Source organism: Myxocyprinus asiaticus, chromosome 37 (genome assembly GCF_019703515.2).
Source record: "Myxocyprinus asiaticus isolate MX2 ecotype Aquarium Trade chromosome 37, UBuf_Myxa_2, whole genome shotgun sequence".
Classification (NCBI taxonomy): Eukaryota; Metazoa; Chordata; class Actinopteri; order Cypriniformes; family Catostomidae; genus Myxocyprinus; species Myxocyprinus asiaticus.
This window is the reverse complement of record NC_059380.1, coordinates 10,562,219-10,570,032: the sequence shown is the minus strand read 5'-3', so window position 1 is coordinate 10,570,032 and position 7,814 is coordinate 10,562,219.

The window sequence follows — 7,814 nt, the reverse complement described above, 5'->3', positions numbered from 1 at the left end:
GTCGTTATCTCTCGCCTTCTGACGGTCACGATCGCTGTCTTTCGTGTCTGGGTGCTACCCATGTGGAGATAGCGTTAGTGGATGGGTCATGTACTCATTGCGAGAACATGACCATGGCAACGTTGCGGTCGCGGCTTGCCTTCTTAAGAAAGCAAGACACCCCAGTGGCTCCCCGCCTCAGTCCATCTACCTACAGGTATGAGGCCAGCGTGGCTAGCAGTGGGGGCGATTTGGGGACCTCAATGGGACCACCTCTGCCAGGTAACCCCCTACGGACCTCCCATTCCCCAGCATGCTCGTTTGCCCCGATCGGGCTTCCGGATGAGTTCGCTGGCTCGTCTCATGGCGAGTTCGATCTCTTGTTCGGAGCCTGCGAAGGTGATGAGCTCTCGAGCACAGCATCAGAGAGCGGGCTCGTCCAGTCAGACATGGAAGCCTCAGCTGGGCTCCCCCCTTTGGTTACGGTCGCCCAGTCACAGGCTGATGCGGAGATGATGGACTTGCTTTCCCGGGCAGCCGCGAGAGTCGGGCTAGAGTGGAACCCTCTGCTCTCCCCTGAAACCTTGCGGCTCGATGATTGGTTCCTGGGCTCCAGGAACGCCCCAGTTCCTTTCTTCCCGGAAGTGCACGAGGAGCTGACAAGGTCGTGGGAGGCACCTTTTACTGCCCGGTCCTGATCTTTCAGCTCCCCCGCCCTCACTACCCTCGATGGTGGGGCAGCCAAGGGGTATTCGGCTATCCCCCCGGTGGATAAGGCGCTCGCGGTGCACCTATGCCCGCAGAGTGCCGCCACCTGGCGCGGGCACCCGAAGCTCCCTGTCCAAGGACTGTAGGTTTATGTCGTCCATAATGGCCAAGGCCTATGGTGCTGCTGGACAAGCCATCTCTGCCCTGCACGCCATGGCTCTCCTGCAAGTCCACCAAGCCAAGGCGCTAAAGGAACTGCACGAGGGTAGTTCCACCCCGGGATTGATGCAGGAACTGCGCTCGGCGACCGACCTCACCCTCTGGGTGATGAAGGTCACGGCACGGTCTCTCGGGTGGGCGATGTCCACCTTGGTGGTCCAGGAGCACCACCTTTGGCTCAACCTGGTCGAGATGGGAGAGGCCGACAAGGCACGGTTCCTTGGCGCCCCCATTTCCCAGGTTGGCCTGTTCGGCAACACCATCGAGGACTTTGCCCAGCAGTTCTCGGCGGTGAAGCAGCAGACGGAAGCTATCCGACACATCCTGCCCCGGCGCGGCTCAAGATCCCACACCCCGTCTGCTCATCGCCAAGGCCGGCTACGGCCCTGGCATGGAGCCCACCGCAGGAAGCAGACACCACCCATCTCACGGCCGGCCGCCAAGAACCCGAGAAAGGCTTCTGAGTGCCCCTGTGATGGGCGACCCAGGGACGAGGAAACCCGCTGCTCTGGAGCTCGTCTGCAGACCACTCCATTCCCCGGTGGAGGGCCGGGAGGAGAATCCTTTGTTACCTTTTCATTTAAATTCGCCGCATGCTCAAGTGGCTGCGGTACCCAAGAGTTCAGCAAAAGAGCGGTTTCCTTGTTCCCTGGGTCACATACCCAGTGTGCACGGCCGTCATCACAACCACCGTCCACTATTCCATTTCGGCAGGTTTGGCGCTCCAGCGGTGGTCTCCCCGCCCCTGCACACCCAGCTGTGGCACAAATCCACCCCCGATGTGACGGTCTCCATGGGTCACAAGGACAAGCCTCTTCCTCCCCCATCCCAGGCTGTTCCGGCGGTTGTCACAAGGAGCCGGTAAGTGCTTCGATGCCCCTGAACTCAGCACGGCCACGGCACGACGTGGCACCTCAGGTTCCGCCCTGCCACAAGGCCCCACCCACCGGTACGTCCGACGAGATTGCGCCCGGAGCTTGGACGCTTGGCTTGCGCTTTCTAACCCGTCACGATGGCTGGTCCAGACCATCCGACTAGGCTATGCAATTCAGTTCACCAGGCATCCGCCCAGGTTCAGCAGCGTCCACTTCACCTCGGTGAAGGGCGAGAATGCCGCTACCTTGTGCGTGGAAATCACTACCCTCCTACGAAAGGGTGCAATAGAGCCTGTCCCTCCGGCCGAGATGAAGAAGGGGTTTTACAGCCCCTACTTCATTGTACCAAAGAAAGGCGGTGGGTTGCGGCCAATCTTGGACCTGCGAGTACTGAACCGGATGTGGCAGCAGGGGCGTGGTCAAGCATCTCTCCGGAGAGAGAGAAAGCAGTAAGTGCGCTTAAACCTGAGCTAAATTTATGTCTAACACCTGTCTCTAATTTCATTGAGCACGGGAGAGCAGCTTAAAAGAATCACACCGCCAGCAGTCGGAGAGAGAGATTGGCACAAGGAAGGCCACGGTGTTATATGTTGTTATTCGATGATGTAATGAAGTGGGATTATTTAAGTAACTATTTGCTTGTTAAACTGTTGAGTGTGTGGAACTGTAAGCGACAAGGTGCACAATTAAACGCCTACCTGAACCAGGAAACCTTGCTTCTCGCCTCCTCCTTCCACTGAGAAGTGTTACACTGGTGCCGAAACCCGGGAAAAGTTTGAAGATGGACGGAAGTTGCTTCGTAGAGTCCTCCCAGTTGGCTGAGATCCTCCAAGCCCTCGCTGGCTTACATCGGAACCACCAGCAAACCCTGCTTGAGCTCCGGCAAGATCAAGATCGCCAGTTTGTGGAGCTCATACGTGCTCAAGCAGAGGACCGGCAGGCGATCCAGAGCCTCCTCAGCCAGGAGGCGTCCCCAGCCGCGACCCCAGACAGCCACACGCCGTTGCCCCTGCCTGCGTTACAGAAGATGGGGACGGCAGACGACCCCGAGGCGTTCCTGGACTTGTTTCAACGCACCGCCGAGATCTGGGGCTGGCCGCTCGGCCAGTGGGCGGCCCGACTTATTCTGCTGTTGTCCGGGGAAGCCCAGCTCGCGGCTCAACAACTGCCGGCAACGAGCCTCCTGGCTTATGGTGATTTAAAAAAAGCCATCCTACAACGGGTTGGGCGGAGTCCAGAAGAGAATCGTCAACTCTTCCGGAAACTGAAGCTGGAGAGCTCCAACCGCCCATTAGCCTTTGCCCAATGCTTTGTATTGGTGATGAAGAGGCATCTCTCGGTATAGACACGCTGGCACACAGCTGGCCCCCTGGACTACGCAAATATGCGTTTCCCCCAGTGAGACTTCTTGCACAGACCCTGTGCAAGGTCAGGGAGGACGAGGAGCAGGTCGTCCTGGTAGCACCATACTTGCCCACCCAGACGTGGTTCTCAGACCTCACGCTCCTTGCGACAGCCCCTGAGGAAGGACATTCTTTCTCAGGGACGGGGCACCATCTGTCACCAGCGACCAGACCTCTGGAATCTCCATGTCTGGCCCCTGGATGGGATATGGAAGACTTAAGTGGCCTACCACCCGTGGTGGTAGACATGATCACTCAGGCTAGGGCCCCTTCTACGAGGCGCCTGTATGCCTTGAAGTGGCGTCTGTTCGCTAAGTGGTGTTCTTCCCGATGTGAAGACTCCCAGAGATGCGTAGACGGGTCAGTGCATTCCTTCCTGCAGGAGAGGTTGGAAGGGCGGCTGTCCTCCTCCACCTTGAAAGTGTACGCAGCCGCTATAGCAGCACACCACGACACAGTGGATGGTAAGTCCTTAGGGAAGCATGACCTGATCATCAGGTTCCTGAGAGGCACCAGGAGGTTGAATCCCTCCAGACCACGCCTCATTCCCTCATGGGACCTCTCTATAGTTCTTCAGGGTCTACGGGGAGCCCCCTTTGAGCCCCTGCAGTCAGCTGAGCTTAAGGCACTCTCTTTAAAGACTGCCCTCCTGACTGTGCTCACTTCCATCAAGAGGGTAGGAGACCTGCAAGCGTTCTCTGTCAGTGAAACGTGCCTGGAGTTTGGTCCGGGCTACTCTCACGTGATCCTGAGACCCCGACCCGGCTATGTGCCCAAGGTTCCCTCGACCCCCGATTTAGGGATCAGGTGGTGAACCTAAAAGTGCTGCCCCAGGAGGAGGCAGACCCAGCCCTGACGTTGCTGTGTCCAGTGTGCGCTTTACGCATCTATTTGGATCGCACGCAGAGCTTTAGAGTATCTGAGCAGCTCTTTGTCTGCTTTGGTGAACAGTGGAAAGGAAGCGCTGTCTCCAAGCAGAGGATCACCCACTGCGTCATTGACGCCATAGCAATAGCATATCACGCTCAGGACGTGCCGCCCCCGGACAAAAAGTGTCCACATTAATATAATGTTCATGAATTGTGTAATGCATAGCATTACATCCAGAACATTTGTCATTGCTACCACCAGAAATAATTTTATTACACCTTTCCAATGAGTTTCTATACAATTTTATTGTAGTTGCACTTGCAGTGGTGGCTCAGTGGTTAAGGCTCTGGGTTACTGGTCAGAAGGTCAGGGGTTCAAGCCCCAGCACTGCCAAGATACCACTGTTGGACCCTTGAGCAAGGCCCTTGACCCTATCTGCTCCAGGGGTGCTGTATCATGGCTGACCTTGCACTCTGACCCCAGCTTAGCTGGGATATGTGAAAAAATATAATTTCACTGTATATGTGCAAATGTATAATGTGTGATAAATATAATTATTATAATGAGGAAGCCAAAAGTCAGTGGCACATTTGCTCAGTTCCCAGCACTCTGAGTTTGGAAGTTAGTGTCTGGCCACAGCAGCTTGTATGGATGAAAGTCTGCATGCTGTCACCTCTTATGCTCTGCAGTAATTCTTTTTTAACAGGAGTGTTAAGACAAGCTCACACCAGTCACTGGTGCTCCAGCAGCTGTTCTGATAAAAACACAGATGTTGTGACTTGTTTGCTTGTGTTGAATGATATGTGTATCTGTTTATGGTTCTCACAGATCTGATTAAATCTTTATAAATGAAAGTGAATCTTTTGGTAACACTTTAGTTTCCATTAGCATTATTTACTGCATTAGGTATCATGAACTCACAATGGACAATACAATTTCTACAGCATTTGTTAATCTTTGTTAATGTTAGTTATTTATTAACATTAATAAATAACAATAATAATAAATTAATCAATATTAATACATGCTATTAATAAATGTTGTTCATTGTCTGCTATATAATGCATTAACTAATGCTGGCATATATACCTGCCATTTTTATGCATTTATTTGTTTATTTAATTATTTTGATTTAAGCTCTATCAAAAGCATCTCTGGCATGCTGTCGAATATCACTGTCACTTTTGACTCATCCCTTATTTAGTAAAAAAAAACAAAAAAAACACCTTTGCAGTAATGTACTTGTAGTAGAATGTGAGTCTATGGGGCAAGCTGTATAGAACCAAGAACATTCTTTTATTTATTCAAATTATCACAAATGAGGTCTAAAATGTAATTTTACCAGCTCTCAGAAATCTCAGACCTAGGCATGGATTGCCTACTGTAAATGATGAAAATTGGGACTAAACGGGCATCATTACCTTGGATTTACTGTAGACAGGAAGTGCAGAGAAGCCTTTTCACAGACACTGGACAAGTTTTGCAAATCTTTATTGAAAAAAAAAAAAAACTGCAAAACTGGTTTCAGATAAGAAGACTGGGGCTGTGTAGCATTGCTTTCCCAGAGGTACATTCCCTCACATCTGCACAGAAGTGAATTAAACCAGCCCCAACCCGAGCAGCCCGGCACGCCTGTCACTCACTCTGAAGTGTTGTCTCCTCTGGGTTCAGCTGCCCCATGTCCCGAGGGCAAAAAAAAAAAAAAGATGCCTGATGCTTTCTCTTGCACAACTCCCCTGCCTCTGAAGTGTTTCATTTCACACAGCAGGGCAACAACACACACACATGCACTCGTAAATCACGGTAAGAGAAAACATGTTAAAGACATGCAGACTTGCACCTCTCACGCAAAGGTGAGTGCACCCATGTGTCATCCCTGCATAAAAAGCAGATCCCTTCTTTTCCTTCCCTGCAAACAGACTGTAAAACGCCAAACACACCACAGACAGACCATACAATAGGACCAAGAAAGTTTACAAACCCACGAGGCAATTTACACATCTTTGCAAAAGGATTGTTGTAATTGCTCAAAGCATTTGTTAGGATTTTCTGTAGCTGCTATTTATATATCTCCAGCTCATATCTGTTCTCATAACATAATAATCCTTAAAAATAACACACAAAACCTGTTTCAGATTTTCATCTATCAGCTTGACTCATTCAAGGTTTGATTATTAATTTCCGACTTATAAAGATCTAAATAAGACCTTTCATCTTCATAAAACAGTTTGATGCAAGGCTGCACAGGTTTAGAACTTGCGCTTGTCACTTTGTATATGAGGATGTGCACGTACATGTGTGAATGTGTTTACAAGTAAATTTGTGGGTGTGTGATTCTGTGTGCAAACTCACAGGCTCACACAGACGGCAGAGAGCCTGTGCAGTGTGTGTTGCAGTGGTAAGATAAATCACAACTTTAGAGCAAACATTGTTCGGTGACAGGCCAAGGGAGTGGAGAGGAATGGAATGTTTTCTGTACTAACCAACAAGGAAAACAAATTGTCCTCTTGATAAACCTCTGACTAAGTGCACAAGTAGCTTTGCTGAAGGTGTTAAATGTTTACCCAGCTCTGTTCTCTCTGGATGAACGGTGGATGATAACAGATAAACTCAGATAAAGAGTCAGTTGGATTTTTTGTTCATTGGACAAGGCTTTCAGAGAGAAAAGACTCTCGCCAGAAGTTGCTATATCCTGACTTAATCCGCGCATACACATGGGTGAACACAAAATATAAACCACTGAATATAGAAAAATGATGGTCCATGGCTCTTTTTCTGGAACAACATACTACGCCTTTATTTTAATTCGGCTTGTCACACATTAGAGGAATATTCCGTGTTCAAAACAAATTAAGCTCAGTCGACAACATTTGTGTCATTTGTTGATTCTACAAAAATTTATTTCGACTCATTCCTCTTTTTCTTCAAAAAGAGCAAAAATCTGGGTCAAAGTGAGGCACAGTAGAAGTGAATGGGGCCATTCAGTGAATGTTCAAAAGTATAGCCAAAAACACAAAGATAAAATTGCTTACTAACATCTTCTTTGTGAAGTAATATCCAATTGTACAACTTAAAATTTATTGATTTATTTATTTAAGAAAGGAGAGACAAGTCACAATCAACATTATGCCACACATGTTGTCGATTGAGCTTAACTTTTATTAAACTCTGAATATTCCTTTAACCATAGAGCACCTTCTTTGATTTTCGACAACAAAAGAACCCCCTTTCAGTAAGCTGTATGGCAAAATCTATTTCTACACATTATAAACCAATCAGATTCTTGATTCTGAGCATATATAGTGCAATGAACCATTACTGAAATCCAATAAATGGCAATATAAGTAAAACACAAATATTATGGGAACGTGATTACTTTGTGGTTTCGATGCAGTATCCGAACCTGGGTCTCCCACACTTCTGACACAACACTCTTCTGGTTGCGCCACATTGGCAGGGAAACATGCTGGAGCTGATGCAAACATTTCTTATAGGAGATGATGCATTTTTTTTTTTTTTCTTACAGTGCATGCCAGTCAGTTATGAATATAGGCATTCTAATCTTGTTTACTTTTTACTGTCTAACTGAAATGTGCATGCATATTGTCTGATCCTTTCATTAATAACGTATAGGGCTGTCACGATTATGAAATTTGGTTAATGATTAATTGTCAAACAAATAATTGCGATTATGACGATCAATTATCTGTTTTAGGACTATGACGATTAATTGTCTCTTTAAGTGTTTTCACGATTAATT